The sequence below is a fragment of the Gossypium raimondii genome, chromosome 10 (genome assembly GCF_025698545.1).
Source record: "Gossypium raimondii isolate GPD5lz chromosome 10, ASM2569854v1, whole genome shotgun sequence".
NCBI lineage: Eukaryota > Viridiplantae > Streptophyta > Magnoliopsida > Malvales > Malvaceae > Gossypium > Gossypium raimondii.
The window spans coordinates 44,816,583-44,840,479 of NC_068574.1; the positions used below are offsets into that span (position 1 = coordinate 44,816,583).

Here is a 23,897-nt window from a genome sequence, read left to right on the forward strand (position 1 = left end):
AAGGATATTCTAGTCATTTTAGTTTTTTCCATTATGCTATTACACCTCTATTCCATTCAACCAAACACAAGATTACTATTACGCCTCTATTCCATTACATTCAACCAAACAGTTGATTTGCTATTACACCTCTATTCCATTACACCTCTAATCCAATACAGCGAACCAAACGTGTCCTAAATCTTCCTCTCTAAAGTGCCCTAAATCTTCCTCTCTCTCTCTTTTTCTCTGTTTTTCCTTTTTCTTTCTTTTCTCTTCCCTTTTTTTCCATTCGACTCTTTCCTTGCCTCTTTTCTCTACTTCCTGTGCCCTTACCCCTCAAAACCCTAGCTCTATCCCCTTTCTTACAATTTCGACCCAAAAATTAATAAAAAATCTCATGGGGAGAAGCCGATAGCCATGAACATTGCAGATTCTAGGGACCAAGCCCTTTCTCTGCTCACTATCGCACTCAACCACTCTGTTTTGGCGATGAAGCTTTCGTCTCTTAAATAGGCCAAGGACATTCTTTCCTCTCTCAATTCTTCTTCCACCGCCGAACTCTTCCCCTACCTTTCCGACCTCCAACTTTCTCTTCATAGCCTCGTTAGGGAATTCCTGTTGAGTGAGTTTTAAACCCTAATTCTTTCCAATTTTATATGTTTATGTTATTTTGTATGCTGCTATTGTAAGCTTAACTGCTTCGCTTATTAGTTTTGATATTTGTGTGATTAATGAGCTACATTTCTTTGACAGAAACATGAAACATAATGATCTCATGGTCTTATTTTTTTGACAGAAACATGAAGGTTGAGTACTTCTTAGTTCTTTCCTCTACTAATTTGTTTTTTCATTGGGTATTATGCCTTGTATTTAATAAGGATAGAAATATGATGATCTCATGAATCTGTGTTTGTATAAAGGTGTAGGTTTATGTATTCTGGCCTTAGTTTGCTTCCTAATCTTTTGAATGATGAGGTTATACCATGGGTGGTGCTGTTTTCATCAACCCAATGTAGTTTAAATAAGCATCCATAATACAACTAACATTATCAGATTACCTGTAAGTTTTTACTTGTTTTTGTACATATGATATAACCTTCATCAACAAATAAACCAGCACTTGTCTTTTCTCTTGTTGTACTGTTTTTACTCAGAATATTTTCTTACCTGACTAAAAGAACTAGAAACTGATTTGAATTGTTAGAAATGCATGTAACCAGTCTTAAAAAGTTAATAGAGTGCCACAATGTAAAATATTAATCATGTTATAAGCATAAGCCTTAGAGCTCGCTTGATCTTTCAAGTCAATTGGATGGTCATAAGTTAAGACTGTAACTATAGCCATTGATCAAATTGATTTGATGCTAGTTTCAGCAGCTTGTTTTTTCAATCAATTCTGTAAGTAATAAAAAATGACACATCAAATTATGCATCTTGCTTTGGGTTGAGGATGGCAATGGAACTTACCATTGACATAGCAACTCTTACTACTGAAATATTAAATTAGCTCACTTCCTTTAATGATAATTTTGGTTTTTATCCATTTTCCCCTTTATTTTTTATCAAATTTCGTTTTTCATTTCATGCTTTTATCTATTTTGTAATTTCTTTTTTCAGTTGAAAGATTGCAGGCGTCAACCCTTTGATGGGAGAACTTCGAAATTTAAGTTCAAATCAGATTGTTTTACTTGACCACTGTCAAGAACTTGTATCAACAATTGTAGCTATGCAGGTAAATATCTTGTTTACATCCATCATTATTATTAAGATAAGCATCTAATGCTACTTGAAATGCTTAATTTCAATTTAAAGCATTCCGCCTCATTGTTATGTCTTTGTTGGCATTACTCATGTCTTAGTTGTTTTTGTTTAATTAAATATACAGTATGCAATGTCAAAGAAGATTAAATTTATGGTAAATATCTTGATTTCTTTTACTCTCAGTAGTGGAAGCAAGATCAAGCTTTTGTGATTGCTGTGTGTTTGTGTTCAGTTATAGTCTTTTGCACTAGAATTTTCAACTACAATCACAGTGACAAACTAGGCTTAAACATTTATTTTATGTTGACCTTTTTTTATCTTTATAATTTGTTTAGCTTTGCTATATTCTCTATGTACCTCAATTAAACTGGCATAGGAGAAGCCTACTCTGTTTTCATTCTTGAGCGAATTTGTTTGTTTGGAATGCTTATATCTGGGTATTTAATTCTCAAATGCTTGCTGGGAGGATTTTCAGAATCACAGTAAGGAGAACTACTTAATGGATGTTACTGTGCAATTGGATGTTTCTTTTCCTTGTTATTTCTTGACCAATCACTTTCTTCCTATATATGTTATTAAATATGTTTGATTGCCTTTCTAACTAAGAGAGTCTTATGATTTCAGGAGATTCAAAAGATTGTAGTCTTCGAATGTGCATTTGAAAAAAAAATAGTATCATGAAGGAGGAAGGAGGTTTTGATGGGGGTGTGGTTGTGCAAGTGGGTCATCAGATTTAATTTTGGACCTCAATGAACTTGTTCTGGCTTGTTTGCTGTTAGAACAATTATTTTATTTTCCTTTTTTTTTTGTAAATTCTTTTTACAATGTCTGTGGCTTTTTTAGCTAAGTCATGTGTTAGTGTATTTTGATTGTTGGATCGATTTTTGTAATGAATATTCAAGCTTTATTTTAATTTTAATTTTATATTTTTAGTCGTATTTAAAGCACAATTTCTATCATTATTCAGTGTAAATGTTATGAAAATATATCAATATTGAAATAATAAAAAATAGAAAAAATTACCTTAGACGTATCTATTCCAATTTTTTTAAGGTTGCCTTAGAAGTGTCTATCCCAACTTTTTTAAGGTTGTCTTAGATAAGGTCTATCTAAACTTTTTTAAGGTTGCCTTAGACGAGTCTATCCCAAACTTTTTTAAAGGTTGCTTTAGACAAGGTCTATCCCAACCTTTTTAAGTTTGTCTTAGATGGGCCTATATCAACCTTTTTAAGATTGCCTTAGATGAGTTTATCCAAATCTTTTTTAAATGTCGGTATTGACTAGGTTTTTGCCAACCCTTCAATAAAGGTAAACTTATGTTGAATTCTGCCGACACTTTTTCAAAAGCATCGCAGAACCTATGCCAATTGCACTATAGATGACGTTTTCAGAAGTGTCAGGATGGCCTATGCCAACCTTTTTTGCGTGGTCTAAAGTAAAAAATAAAGTGTCGTGATAGACCTGTTTTGTTGTGGTGTCGTATTTATATTTCTATAAATTTGATGTAAAGATATTCATATATTCATGCCATATATATATTTTATCATGTTATACATTTTGTCGTGTATTGTCTACGATATTATCTACATTGTGGTGATGAAGCTCTTTGATAAAATTCTCATGGGGGTTCTTGTATTAAGAGTTAGATTGCATTTGATCCTCTCTACCCAAAAAAAATGGGCAAATTAATTCCTACACATTAGATCAAAGAGTAAACTAGTCCTTTTAAAAAATCCATCCATTTTTACTATTAAAAATTGGTCCTTGTACGTCAACATGAATTACATATGGCGTGTCATGTATAATTGTTTGGTTATTTTATCATCTACACCAGTTTTTAACAATAAAAGTGAATAAAATTTTTAATAGAAAGGATAAATTTGCCTTTAGTCACATACAGGGATTAAGTTACCTATTTTTTCAATAGAATGAACAAAATGCAATCTGACTCTTCTTAATATGTGAATCTCTATGATACTTTTACGAAACTATTTTATCATAAAAGAAAGAAAGAAAGAAAGAAAACCACAAGGTTATTTAAGAATTTTGTTTTGGTCGGCTAAACCACGACTTTTTAACTGATTCAATATTCTAAAGTTACAATAAACTAAGGGTTAGTTGAGAGCTTTATACTTCTTTTGTGCTTCAATACTCATGATTTGTGTTGAAATCGTAGGTAATCTATTCATAGAGTGGAAATTACCATTACTTTATATTTTCAATTTTTTCTTCGTATTAATTGTATAAATGCGAATGTCATGTAAATTATTAAATAAGTTATGTTGTTTAAACACATTTTGTGTTTAGCCTGTCACTCTTGTTGATTAAACCTTCTTGTTAATCTAATCATTTATTTAAAGAATAATCTGAGTTTATTATTATTCTACAAAAAAAATTGAAAAGAATATTAAAACATAAAGGGTTTTGGATTTGGATGCGAGAGCTCATTTGTGGGTTTCGAAAGAGTCAATGTTAGGACAACTTTGAAAATTATAAAAGAAAAAGGTTGAGGCCGAAAGTTGTAATAGAAAATGAGGATGTAATTTTATTTTTATTTCTTGGCATTACCAATGGGAGTAAGAGTATTTTGGTCAAACATTATTTTCCTTTTTTTAATTTGAATTGCATGATAGTCAGTACGGTATTGGTATCAATTGTATCAGTTAGTATGTACCGTTTCGATTTCAAATTGGTACAAAGTAGTCTATGTTCCAGTTCAGTCAAAATTTCTGTGTGTTTCGGCTCGTTTGGTCAATATCAGCTTGTACCAATGCGTACAAGCTCATATTGGTTGCTACAAAATTTTGATATTTTAAACAAATTTTTAAATTTTTATCTTAACCATTTTAATTTTTCTATAATTATATTTAAAGTTAAAAGCTATTAAATCTAATTATTGAACTTAATCAATAATTTTAAAACTTATATTTACATATAAGTATATTTATATGGATGTAATTGAGACATATCTTAAGAGTATTATATTGTAGGCATGAGAGCTTGCGTTCAATCCCAAGCATTCCCGTTCCCCTCCCCAATTATCAAAAATATAAAAAAATAAAAATTGAGATATATTTGCATGTATATATAATATATAATATATTTGTGTTGGGGATCAACTCGTATAGACAGCGAAATAGTAAAAGTAGAGAATAACAAACACATTTTTTACGTGGAAAACCCTCAAAGAGAGAAAAACCACGAGCAAATTAGGCTTCAACTTTTGAGTAAACAAACAATAGTACAATATGGAGAAAATAAACCTAAATACAACCTGTACATTACCCAAAACCCTGAATAAAAGCTCAAAATCCCAAAGAGCAAACAAGTAAACAAAATCTTAAATCTCATAAGACACTCACAAAAGGGGTACAGAATACTCTCCATAATTATCACGAAACTCTCACCAAAAGTCATATGCGATTAGATCTTGTAGCCCTCAAGAAAAGCCCTTGCGGATTGGCTTGTCAAAACAGGGATACAATGACCCATTTAAATAAAGTTAGATTAGAGTTCTAATCATGCTAAAATATCCTTGAAATAATCAAAGTCCAATTGGGAGAAGAAGTCCTGCTTGAAGTCTAAAACACGATTGCCAAATAAGAGAACACATCATGACATCGTAACGTCCCATTCACATCGTCACGATGTCGTCCATCACATCATCACAACGTTGGGGACCTCCTCATCTCGACATTGGCACTGTTTCTAGTCTTCTTCCGTCATTCGTGGTTTCTCGTCTAAGTTATCTGCAACGTGTCCAATAAATGTGAGGCACACCCCATAATTTGTTTTATCAAAATAATATATAATTTATTAAGAAACTACAAAAATTAAACTATAAAGATCTATGAAAAATATTTAAATGTATATATAATTTATCAAAACAATAACATATAAGACTATAAATATATATGTGAAAAATATTTAAAAACACCGATAAACCTAAAATGGTACACCAAAATATGTCGATACCATTACATATTAGTACTAAGGCAAAAACGGTACACTCACTGGCACTGTACTGACTACCTTGATTGCATATATTTTTAGCAAGCATTGGTCTATTGAGCTTTGAAAAAAAACACAACAAATCTGGCCTTCTTGCATATACTACAAAATATAAAGGGAAAATTTGCTATTAGACCCTGTCCTTTGCGTTAGTTGTAGATTTAGTATATATACTTTAATTTGGTCATTTTTAGTCCCTGTAGTTTTAGAATTTGAAAATTTTAGTCTTAACCAAATAATAATTATTAAATTCATTAAGTTTTATTATTTTTAAAATTTGATGTGTCAAATGTAACACCCCAAAAGTTTTTATGCCATAAATGTGGCAATAAGTTGAAACCGTGTGTAGTGGATTTCTTAGTAAAGAAAAATAAAACATAAGATCGATTAAAGGAAGGCCGTTGGATGCCAATGGAAGTTGAATCAAGAAGTATGAGATGATGTAAGGTATGAACTAAATCGTAAAAATATAAAGAGTGTTGTGGCTTAGTGTAATTATTTAAAAATTTATGAGGTCAAAATATAAATATAGAAAAGTTGAGGGGCCAAAAGTGAAAATACTCAACATGTGGATGGGACCAAAGTGTAAAATAAATCTAATAAGTAAGGATTTAATTGAATAAATAGAGGAATAAGAAGGATTAAATTATAAATTTTACTAAGAAGATCTCATGGAAAGGGTGAAATTGTAGATAAAATACAATGACAAAACAATCATTTCTTAAATAAGATAATTATGAGAAAATATCATTGTTATGGGACCATCGATTAAATTGAAAAGTAAGAAGAAATTATGGCCATTAGATTGAAATTATGATGAATATGTTTTTTCATAATATTTTATTGTTAATAAATTAATTAATTAAGATATTTTAAAGGAGTAACGAATAAAATTCTTCATCTTTTATATATATAGTTCACACCACTTTTTATACAATTTGGTCCTTTGTCATGAAATCCCACTATTTCTTCCAAAATTCTTGGAAATTTTGTCACACCCTGAATTTGGGCTTGAAAGAATTAAGGTTTGCAAGTGAGTCATTGGTTGTTGGTAGACTTTTATGTTTTCTTTTGCGTATGAGAGATAATGGTAGGTCTAGTGGTTTAGTGGTTAAGTTTTAGTTGTTTTCCCTTAGGTCTCAGGTTCAAGTTCTCATGTGCGTTAAGTGGTAATTGTTTTGTTTTTGTTTTTGGTTCCAATTCTAGAAATTTTGATAGGTTAGTGTGTTATTAAATTGGTTATTTTTATTATTTTATTTTATTTTATTTTTTATTTTTGGTAAAGATACTCCCAAAATCCCTTCTCACGTCCTCTACTTCCCCTCACATTTCCCTTTCACTCCCACATCAGTTTCTCTTATCCAAATTGAGATTTTTGATGCTTTGTGCCATTGATTTTCATTCTTTCCACCATCTTCCTTAATTCTTTCATTGTGTTCTTCTCTTTATTCCACTATTAATATTTTTCAGGTTCTAATAAGTAGGAGTCATTTCTTTTGTTCCAACATTTTTGTCAATAGACGTTCTTTAGAGTCGTTTGCTTTCCCATATTTTCGGTTATTGAGGATTTGAAGCAAGTGAGGGGTAAGTGCTACTTTTTCAAGTTTTAGATCAATTTATGTGACAATTTTATTTTAGGTGTGATCGAAATCATTATAGATTGGTGTGTAAATGTAATTGAGATTTTAGTTTGGTTGAGTGGAGAAGATTTGGTTGATATTTGGTACTAGGAATTGCGTATCTAGGTGTGTGTTCTTAAACACATGTGATTAGGGATGTTATTCATCCTGATTTTCGTGAGTTGCAGGAAGATTCGGGGTGGTATTTGGACCACACAGGCAGCCACACGGGGGTGTGCCACACATAGGTGGTCCACACAGTCGTGTGCCACTTTAGAAACTAGGTAAATTTGTGAGCAGACGGTCTGGAGTGCGTAACACAGGCTAGTCACACGGTCGTGTGACCCCTATAGGAAAAAAATTATCGATCGCACTCGAGCGTGTTCTTCAGCCACACGGTCGAGCGCCTCAGTCACACGGGCGTGTCATTTAGCCATACAACCATGTGTTCCCTATTCTTTAAAATGTGTAATTTTGTCACATGGGGTCAAAGAGTTACATGGTCTACCCACACGATCGTGTACCTCAGTCACACAAGCGTGTATCTCAACCACATAGCTGTGTCTCTTAGGCACACAGGCGTGTCTCTCAGACACACGACCATGTATTCCTATCACATGGTTTGGACTTTCCCACATGGCCTGGCCATACAACCATGTGGTTTTATTTTTTTTAGATTTTTCACCTTTTTGCAAATTGTTCTGCTTCAGTCCTTGAGTGATCCCTTGCTCATATAAGCCTTTGTAAAGTGGTTTGGAACATTGATTTAGGTTACGGTTGGTGAGATATTGTTAGAGTAATTTATTCATAAATGTTCGTAAGGTTTAGTTCTAATATTTGTACATATTGGAAATATGTTATGTGTTTGTTTAGATGAACAATTTTGGTTGTTTGTGTGATAGTTATTGTGATTCGTTATATTATTTATGATTGGTTGGATGTGGAAGTTAGGAATTTTGCAAACTATAAGATTCTGTCAAGTTGTATTAAACATGAGTATGATGCGAGTTACAATAAACTAAATATGAACTTGTCTGATTTTGTTTCTGTTAAACTAATTGATTTACAAATATGGTTATTTGATATGGAAACTTAACATGAGTATGTCGATTTTGTAAATCTATGTGCATTTTGATATGGTTTGAATCTACATTTGGGATTAGGATTTAACTTCGAAGTGAAGGAAGTTTGATTCGGCAGTTAAACTACGTTATAATTTCATTATCTGATTGACTCATAACAATAATGAGCCAAATGACCTCTTTGTAGTGTGAATTGGTTGGACGGGTCCACCATAACCAGATAGTGGTGTATAAAGGATGAAAGAGTTTAGAAAAACCCTATTTTGGTGTGCGACGATTGGATGGAGATGGTCTGTAGTGGCTGGATTTGAATGTGATTTGCATGTTTGTCCAAAGATAATGTAAAGTAAAGCGTTAAAATTTGATGTGATATCCGAAATTGTATTGATCTCAGTTATTGTGTGTTTGAGTAGTTCTATATGTATTCGTTTTAGCTTATCTGTCAAGTGTTATAAAAATGCGATATGCCAATCTAATATGATTTTAGTTAACTGTTCAACTCTGGGTGATTACATTTGTTTTAGACTCACATTGAGCTTTTGTAGCTCACTCCCTTAGTTTTCCTTTTCAGGTAATTAGTGAGCTTAGGTGTGGGACTCAACGAATCGGAGGTCTCAGGATTTTCTCATCTCGGTTTGATTTTTATATGAACTGCGGTATGAATTTTGCTTTTGGACTTTTGTTAAGCTTCGAGTTTTTGGTTTTCGAACTAAAATCTTAATTTCCATGTACGTTTTTAGTGATAATTTATGGTTTTCTGTTAAAAAGTAATAGACAAATTTTCCGTTGCTACAGAAATTTTGAAATTTTGATTTTCGATTAGCAAAACTTGAAGTGTTGCAAACCAAATAAGAGACATCAAATTGGTTTTACTTTGATCTTGTCAAAAATTTACTCACTGTTTTTGAAGCGTAAAATGAGTTTTAATCGAATTTTATTAAGCTTAAGGAGAAAATGATTTTCAACGAGGAGTTTAGTAATTTGAACAGTATTTTGTTTTGGGTCATTTGAGTGGCCAATGTAACCTCCAGAATCCGGTCGAAACTTCTGGGTCTGGTTTTAAGGTGTTACAAATTTCCATAGGCATCAAAGCTGAAGTATAGACTCTAGAGAGTATGTTCAACAATTTAGAAGTAAGAAATTAGTAGATGGAAGTGAAAGAAATTAGAAGAAAAGAGAATGATTATGTATGTTTAAATTAAATTTAATGCAAAGAACCATGGAAAAGTAAATATTATCACTAAAATAATTTCTGGAGAGCAATAGTATTTTAACTTTGAAAATTTACCAAAAATTATATAAATTGATTTATAGGTTTAACAAAATATAGAATTAAAGCCTATTTAATTTTTTATAGAAGAAACAATATAGGAAACGAAATTGTAAATTATGAGATAAATAAATTTAAGTGAAACAAGGTCGATTGATTTAGTGTTTCCTTGTTTTGACTTTGAAAAATCATTAAAATTGTAAAAAAAATTAGGAGATAAAATGTATATGCCTAAAATCTTAATGAGTCTATTTTCGGGAGAAACAAATGGAAAAATTATACGAATCTTATCTTGAAAGATAAATAAATTTTATAAGGGTTAGTCTTGCCTAGCAATGAACAAGATAAGAAATGAAGAAAAACTATATTAATTGTCTTATATGCGAATTTTGAAATTTTATGAAAAATTTCATTGAGTCTATTTAAAAAAAACAAGTCAATCTTAATTTGAATTCTATAGGCTAAGATATAAATAATTTAGTGACCACTACTCAAGTAGATAGCCTTTTAATAGTATATGTCTAATTAGTGAAAGAATAATTAATATCTTATATAGGCAAGTTATACTAAAAGATAAAGATTCTCATGTGTATATATATGTGTGTGTGTGTGTGTGTGTGTGTGTGTGTGTACATATTAGATGTGGAATGGAGGGAGGAGGAGGAAAATAGATAAAGAAAATTAAGTTAAGTTTTATGGGTAAAGCATGAAATAACAAGAAAGTGAGAATCTAAAGACTAGGTATAATGTTTGAATTACATGAGTGAATTTGAATTTTAGTAACTTAAGTATCTTATATTTATGTGCATTAAGGTATGCAATTTGTTAATAATGTTGTGATGTAAGTGTTTATCAAATGGGGATTGCTTGAGTATTTAAGAGAAATTTGTTAATTATTGAACTTGAGATGTTTAGATTGACATTTTAGTGTATTTTAAGTTTGGAAAGTGATCGTGAACAAATAAAGGATGTTTAAACATTTTTTCAGAAATGTTTACAATTAGATTTATAGATTCTCTATTCTAGGTCTCAAGACATGAGAGCGAAGGCCTCAAGACAAGTCAACTTCGAATTTAAAGTACTATAATCCCAGGGCCATGCATGTAACATCCTAAATTTTTAGTTTAAAGTTCATAAAATTATGTAAAATATGAGCTATTGACTTAATGGTTAAGATAAAATAAAGAGATAGTGCAATTCGCTTAGAGACCCGAGTTTGAATTCCTTCTCGAGCAAATAAATTAATTTTGCTCCCTAGCCATCCCTCTCCTCTCCCTCTCCCATTCTATCTCAAATTTTCCCTTTTCTTCTTCCTTGTGCCATCCCAAATAGTCTAATTCTCACCATTGTTGTGCCGTCGCTTAGCCTATTATTTTTTCTGCCATTTTTCCAACCATATTACTGACATTTTTAATCTTTAAATCAGTCATTTGCTACTCTAAAATCGCCCAAAATCAACCTTTCGTTGCCCCTCTTTTCCACTTGTGGTGGTGCCAGTTTGTTCCCTTTTTCTTCTCCTTCCTTTTCATTCTATTGTTGATTATTGCTCCTATTTTTTCCAACCACTTTATTACTTTGTTGCTACCGATGGAGGTGTTGCCACCCTTAGAGCACCATTATTTTGGATTTTTTTTCCCTTATTTTTCTGCCCTTTACAGTAGTGTTTTCATCAATATTTCTCTGTTTTAAATATTCCCTAATGTTCCAAATTAAGGGGGTGTTCGATCTCTCTTATCTGAAATCTCAAATCTGTTAATAGGGAGCATAAGTGCGGTTTTTTTTACGAGTAATTGTGTCGTAATGTTTTTGTTAAAAGATAATGTTTTGGCCGATTGATCTAAGGCCTTAAATTGGTTATAGGATACTGATTTTTAGTAATGTTTTAATCATAGGTGCTAATTGAAACGTCCGGAAACAACAGTGAAGTTAGATCTCATTCGCACTCTCATTATGCATCGGATCAGTGTAAGTTCGCTCGATATTTCAAATCTAAAAATTCATGCTTGTAAAACTACTTAGGCCGAAACCTTGAAGGTGTCTCAAGGCTGGTCATTAATCATATTTTAATGTACTAAGTTTTATTTTTGGATCTAAGCTAATCTAAGGCTTAAAAGCGGAAGTGCGGATTTTACAATTTAGTGATGTGATTTTTGAAACTAAGGTGTAGGCCTTTCCTTTGAATAACTAGCCTAAATTTAATATTTTATGAAGAAAATTGGTAAAATATGATTTCTATTTGTGGCATGGTCGAATGTTCTAAAAGCAAATAAATGGAGTGCCAGACAATGTACGTATTTAATTGGTAGAGTCGATTGTTAGAGGCTCTGTTTGAGATTGTATGGATGTGTATGAGATGTATGCACTACTTGATTATGTGCCATTATTCTAGTTGATTGTATGTATGTTTTAACATACTCCATATTGTTTAATGTATGATGAATATTGATGATTGGACGCATGGAAAATCATGCTAAGAATTGTGACACTGTTCGATGTGCTTATGAAGTTGCCATGATTAATATTCTGTTAAGTATGTGTTGTGTTACATTTTATGCATGGCATTAATTGTACTGAAAGCATGTTCACATGCCACTAATTCTATTAATTGAAATCATGTAAGGCATACCCTGATACTATTTATCAAAAAGCATGATAAGCATGCCATTGTACTGAACTGTTATTGATAAGCATGATTTGTTTCACTGATAATATAAAATTTTGCATTTGCATTGGGTTGGGTTTTGTGGATGAAGGAGGAGTTCTGTGGAGTGCTGATGGAATTTAAAGTCTGCAATAATAAGTCAGTATACTGCACTTGGAATACCAATGAGATTGGGTGATTTAATCGTATTATTGGCGGTTTAACTACATTACTGATATTGGTGGCAAGTCCATATTACTGGTAGCTTGTCCACATTTTTACTGGTAGTTTTACTCCATTACTGATTGGTGGTTTATCCACATCGAGCTTTGGCTCGCACTGTTTGGAGTTTGGTAGACGGGTTTTGGGGAACTCGTGGTGTGTAGCGGATGGTTAGGTAGGAACCTTTTTGCATTGCATCATACGCATGCCATGCTCATGCACTAATTGGTTTTCCATGTACTGTTTTGAAATGATATTTATAACTGTTATATGTTTTGATTGTCTGTATGATTGTACATTATGTTGACTCACACTGAGGTTTCATAAGCTCACCCCATTAGTTTTATACTTTTCAAGTAACCCTCGTAACTAGGACCGGACCTGACATACGGAGCATAAAATTGGGCATCAGACTATTTATTTTTGATAAAATATTGAATTGAAATTTTTTTTTGGTTTGGATTGTAACCTTAATTATTTGGACTGTGGCTTGGTAAACTTTAATTTGGGGATTTTTATGCATGCATGGGCTATTGAACTTAATAACTGGTAATTGCATGTTATTTGACCTAAAGTAAAATACAACATACTTACAGAATTCCGCTGCATTAGAACCAAACGAGTTTTTCATAAATAAAAATGATAACTCAACTAGTTTTTTTTTTCTAAATGTTGCAATTTAATAATAAGACGAAATTTAAGTAAAGTTGGCCTAATTAATGAATGTTTTAACGTACTTGAAGCACAAAAGTAGCAAATTTCCTAAAGATGGATAGATTAGGGTTTTTTGTAAGTTAAATGGACTACTTGGCCATTTCAGTGGCTAATGTAGCCTTCATGATTCGGTCATAATGTCTAGGCCTGATTAGGGATGTTACAATTTCTGAAGACATATGCACTACTTTCTTGAAACTGACTTATTTTGAACCTAAATTTCTACAATTTCATGGTAATGTCTCGAGACATATTGACCCTTGTCTCGAGACATGCAATGTAATACCCCATAATTTTTGTCTTTTAGAAAGGATAAGTATTTCAAAGGTGAATTAAGTATTTGGAGAAAAATTATGAATAATGAAATTTGATAAGGACCAAATTGATAATTTTAAAAGTTGGAGGACTAAAAGTGCAAATTTATCATTTTAAGAAAAATGGAGAATTTTAAGAAATATTTTTTATGAATGTGACTTGGAGACATATTGATATGTGGAAATTGAAAATTGAGATAGGAATTAAATTGAATAAAGTGAAAAATTATAGGGACTAAAGTGTAATTTTCCCATCTTTATGGAAGAGGATCTAAATGAAAATTTTCCATTTTAATTGATATCTAGAGACAAAATGATGGGATTAAAATCCTATAGATGATGAGGATGAAATTTATGGCAATTAAGGTTGAAAAGTGTTGAAATTTGATTGGATGATGGAATAAATGGACTAAAATGAAAAAAAAAAAGAGGAAAAGTGTAGAATTTTCTAAACAATTGGAAGGTTGAAAGGCATCAGCTTGGGGCAACAAAAATAAAAGGGAAATAAAGGAAAGAAAAAAGGAAAATGGAAGGGCTAGGAGTGTAATTATACCAAGAAAATGTCATGAATCAAGAATGAAATTGTAAAGAAAGTCAAGGGCAAAATAGTCATTTTCTAAATAAGATAATTATGAGAAAATATCATGGTTGTTGGAAAAATATGGTCCATTGGAAGAGATTCAAAATAATATTAAATCTTAGCCATTTGATTGAAATGATTAAAGTTAGATTTTATATATTAAATAATAATATTTTATTATTAAATTAGTTGAGATATTTTGATGGAAAAATAAAGACACTTCTTCATCTTTTATATAAGTGATTCACGCCATTTTAAAAAAAGGGAGAGGAACTTTAGTTTTTATACAATTTGGTCATTTTTCATAAAATTTCATCATTTCTCCTCAAAATCTTGAAATTTCCATAGTCACTAAAGAGGAAAGATGAAGTATAGGAATAGAAGAGCTTGTATAACATCTTAGAGACAAGAGATAAGAAATTTATAAAGCCCCAAAAATTTGAAAATTTGTTTGGTAAATTCTGTTAATAATCAAGTCTATATATCTCTGGTTAAGGGCTTTGTTCATGTGTTTAAGATCGGGGGTTCGAGTATTCCTTTTTGAAATTTCTTGTTTATTTTGACATAACCATTGCCTTTGAACTGACAACTTAAAATTATTTCTAAGTTAATCAGTGTCAAGAACGAGTCTGCTGGTTTGCCAGTTAAGTTTCTATATACTTTCTGGTCCTGTGTTTGAGCCTCTGCACAAGTGATAATATAATATTTTTGTTATAATCTGTGAGGGTAGTTAGTTTTTATTCAGAATATTAGTCGAAAGATTTGTGACATTTCTTGTCTCATTCTTCCTCCCTTCTTTCTTTTTTATTATTATTTTTCTCTCCTTCTTCTTTTCCTTTGTTCCTTGTGTGTTGCCATATCTTGCTGCTGTTACGACGGGAAAACTCTATCTTCTGTTGTCTTTGCTTGTTGGGATACTTGTGTAATTTGATGGGAATGTTTGTCGTTATTGTTTGTTCATTTTGTCAAAGTAAGTTTCGATTGGTTTCTTTTTGTAGAGGATCGTGAAGACATCATCCCTTCATCTAGTTAATTTTGCATATTGATATTTGTACGAAGATGAGTGTATAGTTTTTGAGTTGGGTTTGCATCGAAGTTTTTGACATGTTTCGGTTGATGGTTTATTTATTCGTGTAATTTGATTAATTCGTCTAATTGGACAATTAATGATTGTTTTTAAGTCTCGGGGTTTTCTCTGTTGCTTCTACGCCAAAACCATATTAGGTGTGTAACGAAAACCAAAAATTTTAAAGTTTCAAGTGCCAGAAACATGACTCTCGATGCCACACGACTGTGTGCTAGGTCGTGTGGTAGGCCGTGTGAGCCTCATGATCGTGTGTAAGGTCGTGTGGCAGGCTGTGTAACTTACTGTTTTTAAATTTGAGGCACACGGGCTAGGGATAGGAGTGTGTGTCCAGGCAGTGTAACTCACTGTTTGTATTTCTGGTCATTTGGGCTAGGGAAACGGACGTGTGTCCAGGTGTTGTAACTCACTGTTTTGGATTTAAGGTCACACAGGCCAGAGAGACGGGCGTCTATCCAAGCCGTGTGAGGGGTTGTGAGTCACACAGGTACGTGCTTGGCCATGTGCCAGACAGTGTAACTTACTGTTTTAAGCCACATGGTCCTATGTTAGGCCGTATGAACCACATAGGCCAAACACCCAGGCCGTGTGAATCCACACGGGTGTGCAGGCCAAAATACTAAAATTTTTCCTAAGGTCATAAGCATTGTTCGAATAGAACGTAGGCCTTCCGTAAGGTCTGTTTGCTCTGAATTAGACTGTATAATTTGATATCAAATGTTCTGAGGTTGAATAATCAATTATCTGTACGTATAATTGATGCGGTAATTGTTAAATGATAATGATCTGTATTATCTGACTATGTAACACCCCTTACCCATATTCGACACCAGAATAGGGTACGAGGCATTACCAGAACACAAACGCTTGTAAATGTATTTAACCGTATTATAAAATTTCATCTAAATTAAAACTTTCAAAAAATTTTTAACATACTTTTATAATTCTTCACAATATATCCTAAAAATATTATATTCATAATAAATAGGGCCTAGAGACCCGATACATACCCATGCAATTCAATGTTTCATTTCTATTTCATTCAGTTCACAATTTCTCATGCTCACAATTCAAATTATATCACTAGCAATTTCCATTTAATTCATGTACAATTCAATATTAGTAAGTTCAATACTAATACACATTTACCATTTAACTCAACGTTTTTTGATTATACCATTCATTAACACATTTATGAAATTCTCAATTTTGCAATGAAAATATCACTTTATCTTAAATAACAACATCAATTCAACTCATCATCCCCTTTTTCGTCATTTTTCACTTCAAATATGAACTTGCTATTTCATTACCTTTCCACACCCGTTTCCTATGCATATCATATAAGACATAAACATATCGGTCAACCATAGTCGCAAGCTAGTGCATTTAAGCATAATTCTTTTTGGAACTAACCACATGATAAACCATTTCACTAGAGATTACATAATTTAAACCTTACCACCCCTGTCATGATCACAAGCATATTTCCATTTAGGCACTTACCATTTCAATGCATAACTTATAAGTTTAACGTTGCATAATCTAGCCACAACTTGGCCAAAGCCTAAGCATATACACAAAATATGTTAGCCAAATAAACATATAGCATAAGCATTATAAGCATGGATGAGCACAACATTTGTTCATGTATCAAAATTACCAACATGATTTAATTAATAAACCATTCATGACATTACTTCATGCCAAATCATATACCTAATAGACCATACACACACAATGAAACTTTATTTTCCCACATGAGCTTAAACCATGACCAATAATGCACAAATATAAGCGTCATTTATATTTCATCGTTTATCAATTATAATCGAACATATGACTAATTATACACAAATAATTCATATATTTTCCAATTTTCCTCCTCCTCCTCTCCATTCCACATCCATAATGTGTATAACACACTTAAACAACATTATTCATACTTTCACTATTTTCCTGTATGTAAATTCAAGCTGTCTGTCTGAGTCAAAGTCACTAATTTATTTATATCTCGAGCTATAGAGCTCCAAAATAAGATCCATTAATTTTACCCAAAACTAGACTAATATATATATATATATATATATATTTCCTTAAAATTTTCAGAATTTTTGGCTTAGCTAATAAGTACAGTTTATTCTTTAAAGTTTCCCCTATTTCACTGCTCGATAGTTCGACCCTCTTCACTAAAAATTAATTATCTAATTGTACAGAATTTGGATAATATTATCATTTGTTTATTTTGAAAATAGACTCATTCAAGATTCTAAACATATAAATTTTATCCCATAATTATTTTTTACAATTTTAATTATTTTCCAAATTTAGAATATGGGATTTGAAATCATTCGCCCTGTCTCACTAAAATTAAAATATCTTATAATATAAAACTCTTTTGCTTTCTTAGTCTCTTTTATGTGAAAATATCCTAATTTAGCTTTAATTTCATAAATTATTCAGCCTCTTATTCAATTTCCACCATTTTTGGTGATTTTTCAAAGTCACACAACTGTTGTTGTTCAAAACTGTTTTATTTCTAAATTTACTCTTTAATAGTTTCATTTCTTCATATCATCTTACTCAAGGGTCGATTAAATATCGAACCCAATATTCATCACATAATCTTATTCATTTCAAATGTACTTTCACTTGTCCAATTTCCCCGATGAACACTTCGGAATATTAACCGTTACTCGGTGAAATCAGCACTTAGCAACCACCTTATATTCAGTGATACGATGAATCAGCACATAGCAACCCTTTTCGCAATCAAGGATACAGTAGAATCAGCACTTAGCAACCACCTTTAGAATAAATAATTTGGGGAATCAACACTTAGCAACCCCTCAGGGAATCTGCACTTAGCAACCCCTTTTTTATCAGTGATTTGGGGAATCTGCACTTAGCAACCCCTTTTCGATCAATGATACGGGGAATTTGCACTTGGCAACCCCTTTTCGATCAATGATTCAGGGAATCTGCACTTAGCAACCCCTTACATTCAATGAATCTCGGTCTAATCCGAGTGTTCAATCGGGAACCTTATTTTACAACATTTTACCAACTTTTTCAAATTTAACCACATTTTTGTAATTTACATCAAATATTTATTCTATATTCAATCATATCTCAACAATATATTAAATAAAATTAAAACAATGCATTATTCACATAAAAAATTACTTAACACTCACATTATTCAATTTAGTCCAAAAATCATACTTTGGTAAAATTACATTTTTGCCCATAAAATTTCACAAAATTATTATTTTGCCTCTAGGCTCGTAAAATAATTTTTATTCAATTTCCTTGAATTTTAGGCCTAGGCGAACCATTTTCACAACTATAGCAGTCCACAATTTTCACTTCTTCACACACTTACACACATTTTACAATCTTTTTTACAAACTAGTCCTTTTATGCATTTTCACTGAAAATCACTTAGTAAAAGTTGTTTCTCTAACCATAAACATGCATAATCTACCATTAGCCATCAAAATGCACAAATTTTTAACATGGGTCAAAACCTAGACCTTTATCATATCTCAAATAAATGGTAGAAATAAATAAATAAATCATGTTACAAGGATTTCAAAAACGTGAAAATCATTAAAAACGGGGCTAGAACGAACTTACAATCGAGCTTGGAAGCTTGAAAAACCCTAGTCATGGTTTCTCCATGCAAATTTCGACCCCTAGCTTAAAGATGGACAAAAATTGGCCTTTAATTTTGTTTTTAATTCATTTTAATTACTAAATGACTAAAATGCCCTTAATAAAAAACTTTGGAAACATGCCTAACCATGTCCATTTTTGTCCACCAACTTAACCAATGGCCTAATTACCATATAAGGATCTCCAATTTCAAATTTCATAACAATTGGACACTTCTAACATGTAGAACTCAATTTTTGCACTTTTTACAATTTAGTCCTTTTTACTAAATTGAGTGTTCAAACGTCAAAATTTTCGAACGAAATTTTCATGAAATTATTTCATAAAATTTTAGACCATAAAAATATAATAAGAATAAATTTTTCCTCGTTAGATTTGTGGTCCCGAAACCACTGTTCCGACTAGGCTCAAAATCGAGTTGTTACAGACTATGACTTATATGTGAATAACTGTACGTACATCATTGATATCTAATATCTGTAAATTGTATTTGCATTGGGTGGGAATGATATAAAGAAGGAAGTGCTGAAAGTTTAATGATCTGTCGAATTGAGTGGTTAAGCCACAAATCTATATCTGATTCTGGCGATTTATCGCATCCTATTATGACAAATAATCTGAAATTATTCTGGAATGTGTCATACTAACACTAACTGGTGTGTAGGGATGGATGGGTACTTGATACCCTATACGATGTGTTGGGATAGTCGGAGATGGTGTGTAGTGGATAGGGATAGGAAATTGCATCTGATTATGTTTTGTATCTGTGTCTGATCTATTCTGTATTTTATCTAAAATGTGTGATTATACTGAGTATTATCTGTTTCTGATTCTGTATCTGCATTTGGGAAATTACTGTTAGATTTATTTTGTTAATTTGCCTTTTATGCCTGTTACACACATTGAGTTATAAATTTATTTCAATTGTTGTCTGAATTTTAGGTAATCAACAAACTTAGGAGGCTCACTGTGTGAGGAGCTCTATTGCCTTTCTCTTTTATAGTTATCTTACTGCTTGTTTAAGTTTGAATTAATGTATGTTTATTGTAGACCATGGTTTATAACTCAGAATTATGTGTTGGTTTAACTGGTAATTATTTTATGTATGATGAATTTTAAATTACTTAAAGGTTGTTTTTCCCTTAAATGTTTTGATGTAACATCCAGACTTGGCCTTAACATTTAGGCCGGGTATGGGGTGTTACGTTTAATGGTATCAAAGCCAGGTTACAAAACTCGATTGTGTATTCTGGGCTCCTATTTTTGATAAAATATGTTTTAAATGAAGTATTAATCGAATACTACTAGTAATTAATTTTACAAAAGACTGAGTCCCCGGCGTCGAACTTGTAAGTATCTCTGCTTAGTTATACAGTTTAGTTAAACACACTGTGATGGTTGAACCTATTGTTTAGTAAATACTTCTGCTATGAACTGTCATAAGACATCTAACAAAATTTTAAACTGATCTGTGCACTCCTGATATTGTAGATACCGTGATAATATGAGTTCATACGGTAGCCATGGGGGTGGTTTTCGGGGGTGTCATGGGCACCGAGTGAGAGCCCGAGCTGAGTTTTCCTCGATAGGCAACCTACCCAATATTGATATCAATGAGTCCATAGGCACTCCTACTACTAAGACTGGGTCTCAGACTCCTATAGCTAGGTACGACGTATTGTCCCAAGCTATTATGCAAGTTTTAGAGAGAATTGTTGGGACCCATTTTGGATCTGGAGGTTGAGGGTCGACTACTGAACGATTCCGGATAAATGGTGTTGAACTGTTCAGGGGTGTCACTAGAGTCTCCCCTACCACGCCCGAGTATTGGTTAGAGGCCACTTAGCTTATTATGAACTACATACTTTGCACTCATACTTAAAAATTGAGGGGTCTCGTGTCTCTACTCCGAAATGAGGCTTACCAGTGGTGGCTGACAATTGAGCAGGGCGCTAAGCTCAAACAGGTCACGTGGAATTTCTTCAAGTGTGCCTTCCAGAGTAAGTATGTGGGGGTGAGCTATGTGGAGGCTTATAGACATGAGTTTATGAGTCTGGTTTAGGGGGAGATGTCTGTGGCTGGGTATGAGGCTGAATTTTTGAGATTCAGCAGATACACTCGAGCATTGGTATCGACGGAATACGATAAGAGTGTGTGATTTGAGGAAAGTTTGTGCTATGATTTGTAAGTTCTGGTAGCTCCTTAGAGGGAGTAGTTGTTTGCAGCTTTGGTTGACAAGACAAAGATAGCGGAAGAAGTGAAGTGCACTGAGCACGAGAAGAGAGACTGGGAGCGAAGTCAAAATAAGGTTAAGAGGGATTTAGGTCCCTCTAGTCTAGTTCAGTATCCTAAGAAATGGGTTAGATTCGATGGGCCTTTTAAGACTGAGGCTCCAGCTGTATCGACTGAGATTCAAGTCTATAACGACTGTGGAAGACGTTATTCGGGTAAGTGCTGGAGGAAGTTGGGGGCCTGTTTTCGATGTGGATCGATGGAGCACCTTGTTTGGGACTGCCCTCAACGATCTGATTAGGTGCAAGCTTCTGCCCAGGCTCTAGCTTAAGGTCCTGTTCCACCAATGAGAGCTGCTCAGCAGCCATCTAAGGGCCATGGTATGGCTAGGGGTGGTAATAGTTCTGGTAGAGGTCAGAGAGCACCGAGTAGAGGTGCGGTTCAAACTGAGGCACGATAACCTGCTCTTGTATACGCAACGGCGCGCCACGAGGATAGAGACGATGTCGAAATTATAGCGGGTACGTTCTTTATTCATATTTTTCCATACTTTTCTCTTATTGATATTGGGTTTACACATTCATATGTATCTAGTGTTGTATTTGTGAATTTGGGTATATCTACTGAGTATACTGCTAAAGAGATTTCTATAATTAGTCCTTAGGTCAGTTAGTCTGAGTTGATAAGATATATAGACGGGTTCTGTTAGAGATTTAGGGCAATATGATCTCTACTCTTGTAGCTAAAAAGCTAGTTCAGAAGGGTTGTGAGCCATATCTATCCATTGAATCAGATTCTGGTTTTGTAAAGCTTTCTATTAAGGATATTAGAATTGTGAGAGACTTCCCGGACGTTTTCCCTGATGAGTTGTCGGAAATACCTCCGGACAGGTAAGTTGAATTCAGTATTGAATTGTTACTAGGTACTGCTCAAGTGTCCATTGCTCCTTATCGAATGGCTCCAAAGGAACTTATGTAATTGATAGCCTAGCTTCAGGAACTTCTCGATCAAGGGTTCATTCGACTGAGTGTGTCCCCGTGAAGAGCACCAGTTCTATTTATTAAGAAAGAGGATGGCACAATAAAGATGTGTTTAGATTATCACCAGCTAAATACGTTGACGGTAAAAAATATATATCCACTTTCGAGGATTGATGACCTATTTGATTAGTTCTGTGGAGCATCTGTACTCCCCAAAATTGACCTTTGTTTCAGTTACCATCAACTCAAGGTTAAGGAGACTGATGTGTATAAGCAATCATTCAGGACTCGTTATGGGCATTACGAGTTCTTGGTCATGCCTTTTGGTTTGACAAATGCTCCGACTGCGTTTATAGATTTGATGAATCGAGTATTTTAGCCGTATTTGGATCAGTTCGTCACAGTCTTCATCGATGATATTCTGATTTATTCTAAGATTGGGGCTGAGCATGACGAGCACTTTTGGATACTTCTACAGATTTTTCGCTAGAAATAGTTGTATGCTAAGTTTAGCAAGTGTGAGTTTTGGTTGTAGGAGGTTACATTTCTAGGGCATGTTGTGTCTGCCGAAAGGATCCGAGTTTACCCTAAGAAAATTGAGGCTATGATCTAGTGGAAATAGCTGAGAAATGTGTCTAAGATTCAGAGTTTTCTGAATTTGGCAGGCTGCTATAATAGGTTTGTCGAGGGGTTTTCTCTTATCGCAGCTCTTCTAACTAAATTATTGCATAAAAATGCACCTTTTGTGTGGTTTGACAAGCAGAAAGCGAGCTTTGAAAAGCTCAAGTCTGTTCTGACTCAGGCACTTGTTTTGGTACAGCCTACATCGGGTAGGGAGTTTGTTGTCTACAGCGACGCTTCGCGCATAAGTTTGGGATGTGTTCTGATACTAGACGGTAAGATTGTGGCTTATTCATCTCAACAACTTAAGTCACACAAAGGCAACTATCCCACAAATGACCTTCAGTTGGCTGCAATTATTTTCGCCCTAAAAATATGGAGGCACTATCTGTATCGTGAGAGGTACAGCATCTACATCGACCATAAGAGCCTAAGTATTTGTTAACTCGGAAGGAGTTGAACCTTAGGCAACGTACATGGGTTGATTGCTTAAGGATTACAAGTGCAATAGAGTAGGGGTGAGCATTCGATCGAATCGAATCAAAAATTTTCGAGTTAATCGAGTTTTCGAATCTCATTTTATCATCCTAACTTTATTTGAAGTTTTCTCGAATCGAGTCGAGTGAGATGGAATTCGAATCGAATCGAATCGAATATATTTGTTTGAATTAAATTTTAAAAAATAATTTTTGGTCCTTGTAACCATTGTCACCCATCGTAATAAAATTTTTCCACCTTAATCAAATTTTTTATTAACTTTCATCACCTCATAATTTATTTATTAATTTTTTATATACTGGTTAGCTTATTTGTTTGCTTAGTTGTTTCAATTATCTTCAGATTCTTGTCACTATGTATTTTGGAATTAAAAATATATTAAATATAAAAATATGATTTTTTAATAAAAGTTATTTTAAAAATAAAATGTGAAATTGATACCAATATAAAATTTTAACACGAATATTTTATGGCATAATTAAGAATTCAATTTTAATATAAATATTCAATATGACTAAAAAATTCAATAATATAAATAATATAAAATGTGAAATTTAATTTAATAATATAAATAGTATATATAAATAAAATTATTACTATTTATGTTT

At 32.9% G+C, this 23,897-nt stretch overlaps 1 long non-coding RNA gene across 1 annotated transcript; it reads left to right on the forward strand.

Moving 5' to 3' along the window:
• The first annotated feature begins 225 nt into the window (after nucleotides 1–225).
• On the forward strand, nucleotides 226–2,681 carry LOC105778332 (uncharacterized). Its single transcript, XR_001128669.2, has 4 exons — nucleotides 226–604; nucleotides 736–788; nucleotides 1,600–1,714; nucleotides 2,368–2,681. It is a non-coding gene; the product is annotated as an uncharacterized LOC105778332 (long non-coding RNA).
• The last annotated feature ends 21,216 nt before the right edge of the window (nucleotides 2,682–23,897 follow it).